The 14,215-nt window shown below is 42.8% G+C and overlaps 1 protein-coding gene and 1 pseudogene across 1 annotated transcript in view; one reads left to right on the forward strand and one right to left on the reverse strand.

The window, feature by feature from the left end:
• The window catches only part of LOC126335377 (uncharacterized), a 353,904-nt gene that overhangs the window by 232,386 nt on the left and 107,303 nt on the right, over window positions 1-14,215 (reverse strand). The window lies entirely within an intron of this gene.
• On the forward strand, window positions 13,282-13,399 carry LOC126337158 (5S ribosomal RNA; annotated as a pseudogene).

Consider the following 14,215-nt stretch of genomic DNA (forward strand, 5'->3'; position numbering starts at 1 on the left):
CTGCATAAATACATTTGTTAAATTATTACTCCTTTCGTCTATGTCCACACAAATCTCATGTACTGAGATGCCAACGTTGTTGCTTAATTTGAACTGACATACCTATATATTTTTAAAACTATTCTATCATAATTATTGTTTGTAATCTCGTGTCCGACAAGTTTTTATCATCTGTTTTAAATAAATATTCTCGTCCTTATATAATCACATATACCATATATACGTTAATTGAATTCTTCCTTGCTACTTGACAGAACATAACAACTATTATAAAAAGAAAACAAGGAAGTGTTTCATATTTGGTATCAATCCACTCTGTCAACTACTGTAGGATCAATAACGTCGGGTACTGTATTATCGACGAGGGAATGAAGCTACTTTAACACTGTCAACATATATTTTGAAATGTTGAAATGAAAATTCGGGAAAGCAGAGTTGTAAATGACAGCTCAGCTTTTTCATTAAGCTGGTAGTGAAACAATCACCAAACAGTAGCTATTACTAGGCTCGTACTTTCGCTAGCGGTGACCAGACAAAAAGTGAGTGAAGTGCAGTATCAAGAGATAGTGTCACACCTTCCGGAACAAAGATACGAGTTTTAAAGAAGTTGCGTAATCGACATCTAAATGCAGTACAGATCATCCAAAACGTGGCTGTGACTGAAAAGTTCCGAGCAGGAAGTGAGGAGAGGTGTGCTTTGTGTCTGGTTTTAACCTGGACATTAGTAATTGGTGCTGCATGGAATTCTAAAGTGGCTGAAGACCGTCACATGCTGTATAATGTTTTTTTTTGATAGTATATAGTCAACTGATAAAATAAATTCAGTTGATATCTTGAAAATTAATAATTACAGTTACGTGTTAAATATAAATTTTAAGCCACGTTTCCAATTTTAATTTATCTGTGGACCTTTTCAACAGATATCGGCGGTAAATGATTCCTCTGTGTGGCTTTTTTTGTACCGTACGGGTTCTTTCCCAGGCTTCGGTCATTGAGACGATGCGTCACCTTCTTCTCCGTTCTCACACGCCTGACAGATCGCAGACCGTGAGAAGCTCCTGAAGAGAAGGTCATACTATGTCCGTGTGCAAGTGGGGAGCACTTACAAAAGATTATCCCGTGGTTTCACAGCCGTGCCGGTTGAAGCTGCTCGAAACCTAACTATGAGGGCTGTTCGGCAATTAAGGTCCGATCGGTCACGAAATGAAAACGAAAACCACAATAAAAATCAAAAATGGTTTATTTGCAACATTTAGCTACACCTTCCACCTATTTCACTACATAGTCACGGCTCCGACTTAGACATTTGTCGTAGCGTTGTACCAGCTTTCCAGTACCTTCGTCACAGAAGATAGACGCCCATGCTTTCCATCAATTCTATGTGTTAGTCTGCAACTCGCCGTCTGTGATAATATGGTGTCTTCATAGCCAGCGGTTCGTGTGAATAAAGTGGAAACTCAGAGTCAGCCAAGCCTTCGTGGTACGGTAGGTGATTAACTAATTTCCGTCGGAAACGCTATAGGAGCGCCTTCATTGCCTTTGCTTTGTGTGGCCGTCAATTGTCATGAATGAGGAACTGTACGACAGTTACGTTATATGGGCTGCATTAAATCGGGCGAAATCTCTAGCAGGCTGTCAAATCGGGTGGTTATTAAAGTCCAACTACTCTCGAAAATCCAGTGTGGGCTGGAATTATCATATGGCAGCGTAACTTGGTAGATATGCTAATGTGTTAATGTGTACCGATTTACGCAGGAAAACAAATTAGTCCCAGAATCTCACTCCGGAAACATCCCCCAGGCTGTGGCTAAGTCATGTCTCCGCAATATCCTTTTTTTCAAGAGTGCTAGTTCTGCAAGGTTCGCAGGAGAGCTTCGCTAAAGTCTGGAAGGCAGGAGACGAGGTACTGGGAGAAGTAAAGCTGTGAGGACAGGGCGTGAGACGTGCGTGGGTAGCTCAGGTGCATAACTACGTCCTTAACAAATTGGGATCCGATAGCATCATAGAGTTATAGGTACACATGCTGTGTGGATTCCACAAAATTACAAGGTACTCGAATCACAAGAAAAATTTCGGTAATATGTTAAAAATTGTACTTGAAAGAATGGGCATTTGTTAATACAAAAAAGAAGACTGTGTTGACAGTGATGTATTGTAGTTACCTTAAGGACATTATTTAAGATTTTACAGTATATTTATGATGTGTGCTTTCTACTTCAGAGAGTAGTTTTTGAAATTTATTAGCTAATGTACAGAACTTATGTGACATTGAGATTGTGTGTCTAATAGTGCCAAACACAAAACATTAAAGGTGCACTATTGGCTTACATTAGAAATCTGGAAATAAACAGTTTTTATAGAAATATCCTTATCGATTGGTTAAAACCATAAGATTCTATCTGATAAATGTAATATTCAATGGCTGGCACATTGCCCTGTTCATTTTTGCGCTGTGATGTGTAAGTCAGTTAGACTGATTATATAGGTCTGATCACTTCAGATACTTAACATTCAATTAATGTCCAGAAAGTGTAGTTGGAAGGCTAACCAACTTTATTATATATCTCCTTTCCGCCATTCTCAAGTATTTCAGAAATTGTCTAATATGATTATTAAATTATTTTATATTTAAAATTATCCCACCAACTTGCTGATGTCCATCATAAAGAACTAATTATACTTCTGTAAAGATTGGAGCTCCTGTAATTCAAAGTGCAGATTTTATTTCTTCAGGTTGAAGTTTGAATGTCTTTAAAAAACTTTTCTTGATGTTTGACTTAATTCTTTCTGGTAATTTAGTCAGTAACACAATCTTCTGTTGCCTTTCTTTAACATCAGCGGAACTGAAATGATCAAACTGTTTTGTTTAAATAACTTCATGTATAACATGTGTACATGGTTAGTACATGAACTTAGTATGTATTTGGAATGTGTAACATTGTTTTTTAATAAATGTTTTTATAAAAAAAGAAGATGCTATAGCACTTGCCCGCGAAAGGCATAGGTCCCGAGTTCTAATCTCGGTCTGGCACACAGTTTTAATCTCCCGGGAAGTTTCAAATTAGTCCCAGTTTTGGCCACCAGGTGCAGATCTGGCGCTGTGACTGCAAGAATGACGTACAGAAATGTTTCCATATCTAACGGGTTAGAAGTAGGTTCGTAGACAGGAAATGTCAAGCAAGTGAGAAAAGCATGACGTTGATTTTATTATTAATAGCCACTTATACAGTTTGCTCAGTATGAGCACCGGAGGCGACGAATAGATGCTGCCTCCGTAAAGCGACGTGATCAACAGGTGCTCGCAGCAGTTCCGATGGAATCTGAGCCACGCGTTCCTGGAGACTGGCCTCCAGATCTGGTAGAGACCGAACGCTTCCCTAGTAAACGCTTTCTGTCAGACATCCTCAGAACCAAAAGTCACATGGAATCAGACCAGGCGACCTTGCAGGCCATACATCTGGAAAACCTCTGAAGATAACACGGTTTTGGAAGGTTGCATTAAGCAGATCTCTCGCTGGGTGAACAACATGAGGTGTTGCCCCATCCTGCATCAGAACAGTGGTTTCCACACAGCTGCACTCTTCCAGAACAGAAATCACACGCTGAAAAAAGGAAGTCTCGATAATATGCAGACGTCATGGTACACCAGACAGGCTCTCTGGGTGTATTCTCTTCAACACAGTAACATACTGCAAGTGAAATGGGTCTTCATGCACAATACGCTGTTTAACAGTACGCCAAACTCGGCAATTCTGTTTATTCATTGCACTCTGTTGTGTCAAACGTGCCTCGTCACTCCGTAGAATATTGCCCGGCCATATGTCATCAACTTCGATCCTTGCCAGAAACTGAAGAACAAATTCTAAACGTTGTTGCGGATTATAAGGTTTCAGTTGCTGCACTGTCTGGATCTCGCACAGGTACCAGTGTAAAATAGACCGAAAACCTTTGCGTACTATTGACCACGGTCTGGAGAATTCTCTTGACGCTGCACGAGCTCTAGCACTACCCGAGACACGTGATGCATGCTTAGTTACAGCAACAGCAGCTCGTCAATAACTTGCACTGTGATTGGATGCCTTCCTCTTCCCGGTGCCACATCAAGCTAACCCGTCTTTACGAATTTCATTATCACGTTCTTTAAATCATTTAATGACACGAGCCTCTTCTCAGACCTTTCAGTTGGCGATACTCTCTCAATGCACAGCTGTAATTGCTGCCGTCCACATGAAACAGTTTCACTAACAGCGCGCGATCTCTCTTGTCGAAAGCGATACTGTTCACTCACGTTATGGCTCGTTGAATGGCAACGTAGACTTCATACCCTCATACAAATTGTGTACAGTGCCAGATTGGTGGCCACAGTTGGAACTAATTTGTTTTCCAGCCCAAAATCGGTTTCTCATTAAGGAAATAGGATATCTACCAAGTTTCGCTGTCATATGATAATAATTACAGATCACCCCGGACTTTTGTGGGTAACTGTCCTTTAATTATGACGATGCAGTACTAGTCTAGAGGGACTATTTTCTAGGCACCTTTACGTGTTTACTGTGCTTTCAGAACTGCGACCGAGCGGACCTTAATAAAGGAATAGCCCTCGTAATAGCATTAAATGTACAATTTATCTAACTATAGGCTAAACAGAAATATAGAAATAAATAAAAATGGCATATAACAGACCTATAGTGTAGGAATATTGCACAGGAAAGTGAAATGGTCTTTTTTGCATTCTGTAGTAATACTGAGATGTTGTGCTCCCAGTTGCCTCATGCACAATGTTTTCGGCTTGATGTATGCGCAGTGTTTACTGATCCGCTAATTCCTTTGATAGGAACATTTTTACATTTCCCGAAAGGCCTCATCACAACAGAGTATGGCTTTAAAGGAAGCGTTATGAACAGCGGCACTTTATGAAATGTTTGACATCGTCCTTTTGACTAATTTTGAGCTCACAACGGGCCAGACGTCTTCTATCTAGACTTAAGATTGAAATATCCACTGCAGTGACTTCAGAGACTGTGATTAAATTTTCTGCTGTGTAGACAAACACATCTCCACATTCTAATTTCATGCACAAGCGCAGTTTCATGATATGAGCCGGCGGCAACTTGTCTATCTTATCACGAGGCAATTATAAAATACTTATAAAAATCGTTTCATTCAATTACATAATGGACAAACAAGACGCGAAATGTATATGGCATTCACATTTGAGGAAAAATTCTCTGTGTCGACATTTATTCCGGTGCTTAAATCGAAATATAGGAATCGAACCTGGAATTCCGCGAGGCAGTGAAACTAACCACTAACCCACGGGCTGCGGATATACATAACGAAAATATGGTTACAAAATCCATAACCGGTTTTCTGGTCCCATTTTACTAATATCACCTTAGGATAAGATTACACCCATAACAGCTCGGGCAGTTCTACACAGCTTTTCATTCTTTACTCCTCCTAACCTCCAGCAAAATGGAAAGAAAACCTGTAGTAATAAGTACACTCTTCCACACTCTGTAAAGTGATTTACAGTGTGCAGATGTAGACGAAGATGTCCAAATCCAGAGAGACAAGTTACGAATACACTTGCAGGGCATGAATTACTGATGTATGTTCATGCCTTCTCCACTTTCGGTTTGCCGTAATATATATGTGCGCGTCCCAAGTGAAATTGGTGTACGTTTTGAAAGTTCTGAGAGTTAAACAATTAGAGCATTGTGGGGCCAAAGTCAGAGAAACACTGAATCTGCAGCAGATGTATGACGATCGATAAATAATGAGGCCTTTTACAATTTACATTGCTTTATTTCCCTCGAATATTGCTGCAGTAAAAAAAAAAAATAAAAATAAAAAAAGGTAATGCTACAGATATTTGGACCATAGTTATGCTACAGTAATGTCTCCGGCTTAGATTCTAATGTGTCGTCGATGTTTACGTCATTAAAGACAGCGGACGAGCTTGAATGTAATAGCTGATAAGCGAAGGAAGCAGCAGTATTCTGATTCAGTTATTCTGAGAAATCACAGAAAATGTATATTAGAGTGGCCTAATGCGATTCTTTGAACGTCCTCTCTCGTGACTATTAGACCGTAGTCTTGACAACTGTGTGACTTTCCATGGTATGCGTTTTGTAAATTGGACGTTGTATAAGAGTGTGTTTTTTGAGAGCAGACTATTGGTGCCCAACGTTTTAGCTTATCTGGGCACCATAGGAAGAAGCGAGTATTTCTGGGCCGCGTATAATATGCTTCCAATGAAAGAATAGTATTGCGTACGGGAGTTTCAGACGAAAGTAATTTATTATAACTTTACAAAAACCAACATTTTTTACCAGTCATGTGATAAATCTCGCTTCTTGAGTCACATTGAAACTTGGTTTGGGCTGCATCCTGCCTGCGGGCTACTGTTTGGACACCCAGGAGTAGACTGTTCTACCATTTCTGGACCACCAACGATGAGGCAACCACCCTGTCACATCACTGTTGCATTTATATTTATTTAATTATTAGCTTTTGGTATCATAATCATGCAACCAACCAAAATTCATACATACCAGTAGGGAGCGGTTCTAGGCGCTTCAGCCTGGAACTGCGCCACCGCTACGGTCGCAGGTTCGAATCCTACCTAGGGCATGGATGTGTGTGATGTCCTTAGGTTAGTTAGGTTTAAGTAGTTCTACGTTCTAGGGGACTGATGCCCTCAGATGTTAAATCCCATAGTGCTCAGAGCCATTTGAATCATACCACTAGGAACTGTCAGTTTGGTTATTACGCGCAAATTTGAATCCATGTATAGTAAAAGAAATGTAATTTAATAAAACTGGTATGTGTACTCTACGCTTATCTATGCGTAAAATGTAAATTATTCAGTTACAACTAAAGGTGTATTATTTTTTAACTAAGTAAATGAGCACAAATGCAGTTCACTTATGTGTCTGATTTGCCTTTTGATGTGATGAGTAACTGGGAGCCGTCCTTCAGGCAACGCAATTCTCCGTTTCTTTTATACTCCGTCGGGATGGTCGCTCTCGCGTGTGGTGTTGTGTCTCAACGGCCGTGCCGAGCTGTATGCACTGATTCCCGCCAGATCATCGAAGCTAAAGCCTAGTTTACACGACGACATTGGGTTGGGCCACTCGTTCCGTGGAATGAGTTGCACGCAAGTGGTTTCATATATGACTGTAGACACGGCGACACCAGTATACACTTCAGTTTCGTCTTTTCGTGGGTCCCTGACTCGTGTCTGGAATGAAAGCTTTGGCAGATTTAGTTATAAGTTGGCACAGTGGATAGGCCTTGAAAAACTGAACCCAGATCAGTCGAGAAAACAGGAAAAAGTTGTGTACAACTATGAAAAAAATAAGCAAAATATACAAACTGTGTAGTCCATGCGCAAGATAGGCAACATCAAGGATAATTTGAGTTCAGGAGCGCCGTGGTCTCGTGATTAGCGTGAACACCTATGGAACGAGAGGTCCTTAGTTCAAGTCTTCCCTCGAATGAATTGTTTACTTTCTTTAATTTCGCAAAGTTATGATCTGTCCGTTCGTTCATTGACGTCTCTGATCGCTGTAGTACGTTTAGTGTCTTTGTTTTGCGACCGCACCGCAAAACCTTGCGATTAGTAGACAATAGGACGTGCCTCTCCAATGGGAACCGAAAACATTTGAACGCAAGGTCAGAGGTCAACCGATTTCTCCACAGAAAAACACGTCTGATATATTCTATACGACCCACCTAACTTGTACATTCAGCGAATGGTTAAAAAGATTCTTCTACCTCGCCCGATTTAGGTTTCTTGTGGATGTGATAATCACTCCCAAAAAGGTTTGTTCGCATCCATTCGTTGTATCTGCTCGGGGCGGACGTCGTAAGAAACCCGTTTAAGTTCGTCCTTGATCGGTTAACTCAGTTTTTTATTACAAAGGGTGGCTAACCCTCTGACCGACCACGCTGAGCTACCGTGCCGGCTGACTTGAAACAAGGACCTCTCGTTCCGCAGCTGCTTACACTAACCACGGGACCACGGCGCTCCTGAGGTTAGAGCACCCTTGATGTTGCCTATGGACTACTCAGTTTGTATATTTTGCTTATTTTTTTCATAGCTCCACACAACTTCTTCCTGTTTTCTCGATTGATCTGTGTTCAGTTTTTCAAGGCCTATCCACTGTGCCAAATTATAACTAAATCTGAGGGGGGTGCGATGTGAAGGTTCCCTTGTTAGTGTCGTCGTGTAAACTAAGCTTAAGAACCGTTGGGCGTGGTCAGTAGCTGAGTGGGTAAATGGCCAGGTACGCCTCGTGCTATGTCATATGGTTTTCAGAAGCCAGTAAATACTGCATCGACCTGACTGCCTTTATCTATGACTCTCAGGCTGACATGTGAGAAAAGCGCCAATGGGGTTTCGCGTGACCTTCATCAGAGGTGTATGAAAGCTACCTGAAGCAGTTATTAGAAAAGCGATAGCACATTGCGCTACAATCAGCACAGTATCTTTACATTGTACGGGGAAGGAGTAGTCTTACGATTTCGTAATTACAGAAAACAATACGACAGTCTTTCTCACGTGACAATGAGTATTATGTGTGAGAAACTGCGACACAATAGGACGATGACGCTGAGAGATAGTACAGGTGTAACACGGGTGAGCAGTTAGCTCTCTGCTGTTTGAGGCAGTAAGCGTCAGGTAATCCGTAACGTCACCTCTATTCCTGGTGCCAACAGGCAGAGGCGCGATGACGTCACGTGGCGTCACGTGACGCGAAGTGCCGTGTGACGTTGCGGCAGTGTGGCTTTGGGCGCAACGCCACCTGTTCGCTATGTGGCGGCGCTGCGAGCGAGGTAGCGTTACGCTGCTGTTCTGCTGTTAATGGTGGCCACGGCGGGAGCATTGTAGGGGTTGTCAGCGACTCGCGGTCTGTCAGAATGCCGAGAGCGGCACAAAGGGCTGTCCGACAATTAGGCACTAAGGCGGGGCCCCTCTTTGATCGTTGCTGTAACGTACGCTGTCCGCAACTACCTTTTACGTCACTGCAGTAGTGAGCGAGGACCTGGTAGATATCCATGGCGCAGGCGTTAAGTTACGGAAATGTAATGTAAACGATAGTTCACTTCCACTGACGACGATTTATGGGCTTATCGAAAAGCGCCTAGCGAAATATAACTTTTTTGTCACTGGTCTCGTATTCGGAAGGGCTTCCAACTATAGATTTTCCCTGGTTCCGTTTAATCACGGTACCTTATACAGGGTATTACAAAATGGTACGGCGTAACTTTCAGGAAACATTCCTTACACACAAAGAAAGAAAATATGTTATGTGGACATGTGTCCGGAAACGCTTAATTTCCATGTTAGAGCTTATTTTAGTTTCGTCAGTATGTTCTTCCAGCTACGCTCAATGGAGCACGTTATCATGATTTCATACGGGATACTCTATCTGTGCTGTTAGAACATGTGCTTTTACAAGTACGACACAACATGTGGTTCATGCGCGATGGAGCTCCTGCACATTTCAGTCGAAGTGTTCGTACGCTCAACAACAGATTCGGTGACCGATGAATTGGTAGAGGCGGACCAATTCCATGGCCTCCACGCTCTCCTGACCTCAACCCTCTTGACTTTCATTTATGGGGGCATTTGAAAGCTCTTGTCTACGCAACCCCGGTACCAAATGTAGAGACTCTTCGTGCTCGTATTGTGAACGGCTGTGATACAATATGCCATTCTCCAGGATCTCCAGGATGCATCAGTGCATCAGGGATTCCATGCGACGGAGGGTGGATGCATGTATCCTCGCTAACGGAGGACATTTCAACATTTCCTGTAACAAAGTGTATGAAGTCATGCTGGTACGTTCTGTTGCTGTGTGTTTCCATTCCATGATTAATGTGATTTGAAGAGAAGTAATAAAATGAGCTCTAACATGGAAAGTAAACGTTTCCGGACACATTCCATATGACATATTTTCTTTCTTTGTGTGTGAGAAATATTTCCTGAAAGTTTGGCCGTACCTTTTTGTAACACCCTGTATAAAGGCACGGTCGAAGTCCTTCCCAGATTCGAGTTGCGCTCCATCTAGAGTGACCTCTAATACGGTTTCTTTTCATTGTGTGGATCACGAAGTTTCTCTTTATTTATTATGACAAAACGGGTCAGATCGCTGCTGCAGAAGCCAAATTTAAAAGAACGCAAAATCCCCAAGATTGGCAAAGTTTTGCAGAAGTTCGAAATACAGTGCGTACTTCAATGCGAGATTCTTTTAATAATTTCCACAACGAAACTCTGTCTCGGAATCTGACAGAAAACCCAGAGAGATCCTGGTGATACATAAAGCACACCAGTGGCAAGACGCAATCAGTACCTTCACTGCACGATAACAATGGTGAAGTCATTGAAGACAGTGCCACTAAAGCACAGTTATTAAACACGGTTTTCTGAAACTCCTTCACCAAAGAAGAAGTAGCAAATATTCCTGAATATAAAAAAAATGTTCAAATGTGTGAGAAATCTTATGGGACGTAACTGCTAAGGTCATCAACCCCTAAGCTTACACACTACTTAGCCTAAATTATCCTAAGGACACACACACACACCAATGCCCGAGGAAGGACTCGAACTTCCGCCGGGACCAGCCGCACAGTCCATGACTGCAGCGCCTGAGACCGCTCTGCTAACCCCGCGCGGCTCGTGGGTTCAAGTCAAGAACAACTACAAATATGAGAAACATAGAAGTAGATATCCTCGGTGTAGCAAAGCAGCTTAAATCACTTAATAAAGCCAAGGCCTCCGGTCCAGACTGTATACCAATCAGGTTCCTTTCAGAGTAGGCAGATACAATAGCTCCATATTTAATAATTGTACACAACCGCTCGCTCACAGAAAGTTCCGTACCTAAAGACTGGAAAATCGATGAAGTCACACCAATACACAAAAAGGGAAATTGGAGTAATCCGCTGAATTACAGGCCCATATCACTAACGTCGATCTGCAGTAAGGTTTGGAAACGTACTGTGTTCGAACATTATGAATTACCTCGAAGAAAATGATTTATTGACACATGGCCAGCACGGATTCCGAAAATATCGTTTTTGTGAAACACAAGTAGCTCTTTACACTCATGAAGTTAATCGACAGGGGATTTCAAATTGATTCCATATTTTTAGATTTCCAGGAGGGCCTTCAACACCGTTCCTCACAAGCGTCTTCTAACCCAACTGCGTGCCTATGGAATGTAGTCTCAGTTGTGAGACTGGAATTGTGATTTCCTGTCAGAAAGGTCACAGTTCATAGTAATAGACGGGAAGTCATCGAGTAAAACAAATATTATCCGGCGTTCCCCAAGGAAGTGCTATGGGCCCTCTCTTGTTCCTGATCTATATTAACGACATAGGAGACATTCTGAGTAGCCCTATTACATTGTTTGAAGATGATGCTGTCATTCACCGCCTTGTAAAGTCATCAGATGGGCGAAACGAATTGAAAAATGATTTAGATAAGATATGTGTATGGTGCGAGAAGTGGTAGTTGACTCTGAATAAGAAAAAGTGTGAAGTTATTCACACGAGTACTAAAAGAAATCCGCTAAATTTCGATTACGCGGTAAGTCACACAAATCTTAAGGCTGTAAATTTAACTAAATACTTAGGGATCACAGTACAAATAACGTAAACTGGAACGATCCCATAGAAAATATTGTGAGTAGAGCAAACCAAAGACTGCGATTCACTCGCAGAACACTTAGAATGTGCAACAGGTCTACTAAAGAGACTGCTTACACGACGCTTGTCCGCCCTATTCTGGAGAATTGCTGTGCGGTGTGGGATCCGCATCAGGTGGGACTCACGGATGACATCGAAAAAGTACAAAGAAGGGCAGCTCGTTTTGTATTATTTGCGAAATGGGGGAGGTAGTGCCACAGACATGATACGTGAATTGGAGTGGCAATCATTAAAACAAAGGCGTTTTACGCTGTGACGAGATCTTTTCATGAAATTTCACCCAAGTTTTCTCCTCCGATTGGGAAAACATTGTATTGGCACCCACCTACATAGCGAGAAGTGATCACCACGATAAAATAACAGAAATCAGGGCTCGCACAGAAAAATTTAAGCGCTCTTTTTCCCGCGCGCCGTTCGAGAATGGAACGGTAGAGAGACAGCTTTAAGGGGGTTCATTGAACCCTCTGCCAGGAACTTTATTGTGAATAGCAGAGTAATCCCGTAGATGTAGATGTAGACTGGTTTCAGTTTCATTCGAATGTCATCTTCATTTACACATCACAAATATACTACATACATCCTTTTCTACAACATCTCTTCCTCAGACACATTGTACGAGGTTTGGACGAAATTATGGAAACGCCGCAAGAAATGTGTGCCTGAACATAATGCAGAAGCTAGCCAAGCCTGCAAGTGTGCTGTTGTATTTGACCACGAACGGCACCCGTACAGTACCTGTAATGTGTTGCAAGTGTCAGCCGGGGTGAGAACAGTGTCCTGTATAGTTGTAAGCGCACTATGTCGGAGCTGAGTGAATTCGAACATTGTTAAATTGTTGGTGGTCGTATGGTGTGCGCTTCCGCAACCAACGTAGCAGAAGTGTTTAGTGTTCCAAAGCTTTATACGGCATACGGGCACATCTGTCACAACGCGGACGAAAGTGTATGTTGAGTGACCTTGACTGACGGTGACTGAACAGGACTGTGACGAAAAATAAGCGGACGGCAGCTGTTAAAGTGATTGCAGAACTGAATGTGCGGGCTCAAGAACACTGTCTGCACCAAAACAACAAAAAGGGAGCTTCATAAGCTGGAAACTGCAGAGCGAGCTGGAATTCCAGAACGACACGTCAGTGATGCAAGTCCCCGCAACAGGAAAATATGGTGCCGAAGCCGCATATCCTGGACTGTGGAGCAATAGAAGAAAGTCATTTGGTCATGAGTCTTGCTCCACACAGGTTGCAGCTTCTGGCCGAGTATACATCAAGGGTACACTGTCCCAAACCTACGATGCAGACTGCTTGATATGATATTCTTGGCTCTGGCCGCCAGTGTTATATCTTGCTAGAAGCTCGCCTTGATGCAGCTTGATACACGTGTAGTAGCATATGGTACAAAAGTGAGTGAGGCAGAAGCAGCAGATAGTACAGTGTGTACCATTCCCGTGGGAGAGTCCGCCAGTTGTACTGAGCTTGCATCTGATTGGTCAGCACATTCGAGTGTTAGGAGCCAAAACGCCAAACTTCTTGTATTAATTACTTATATACTTTCCACTGTATTTGGCAACGGCCTTGCCGCAGTGGATACACCGGTTCCCGTGAGATCACCGACGTTAAGCGCTGTCGGGCGTGGTCGGCACTTGGATGGGTGACCATCCAGGTCGCCATGCGCTGTTGCCATTTTTCGGGGTGCACTCAGCCTCGTGATGCCAGTTGAGGAGCTACTCGACCGAATAGTAGCGGCTTCGGTCAAGAATACCATCTTAACGGCCGGGAGAGCGGTGTGCTCACCCCACGCCCCTCCTATCCAGATCTTCCACTGAGGATGACACGGCGGTCGGATGGTCCCGGTAGGCCACTCGTGGTCTGAAGACGGAGTGCTTTTCCACTGTATTTAATCCAGTTTTCAGAATGACGACCTTTCATGGTTAACCTACGAGTCTAGAGTTTTTATTATTAAATGTCGTTAGTTTTGAGAAACATAAGAGTAATGATATTACAATCGAAGTGTTTCGGACAGCTTCGGGTCGTTTTGCTGCGCCTGGGAGACGAAGTACTTCGGCTGCGCTAGTCACTCTGTCTCGGGTGATCTTCAGAGCCGGATGTGTATCTCTGTTTCGGACGGAAATGTCGTACTCTGTATAGGAAGTTTTCATAAAAGAAAGCTATGTCGAGTGTTTTATAAGATAGTGTAAGAAGTGATATTTTAAAACAAACAGGATACATTAATGAGAGGTGTCGCCTACCATCATTGTCAATACTACAGATACAGAGACTAACGTGGGCAAGTGGCATCCCATAAAGAGCACAAACACAGGTTCAAGTTCGAGATGACAGCATAGCAGCCTCCGGTGAAGAAGATCCCACAACCGACGAGCTGTCATCTGCGCTGGGCACACAACTTTGGAAGACGACATGTTGGTGGAAAGAACGGTTAGGAACTCTTAGTCAATCTCTACAGATCTCTCCAGCTTCCAGATCTCACTTCCAACACGA

This window comes from Schistocerca gregaria, chromosome 2 (assembly GCF_023897955.1).
Source record: "Schistocerca gregaria isolate iqSchGreg1 chromosome 2, iqSchGreg1.2, whole genome shotgun sequence".
NCBI lineage: Eukaryota > Metazoa > Arthropoda > Insecta > Orthoptera > Acrididae > Schistocerca > Schistocerca gregaria.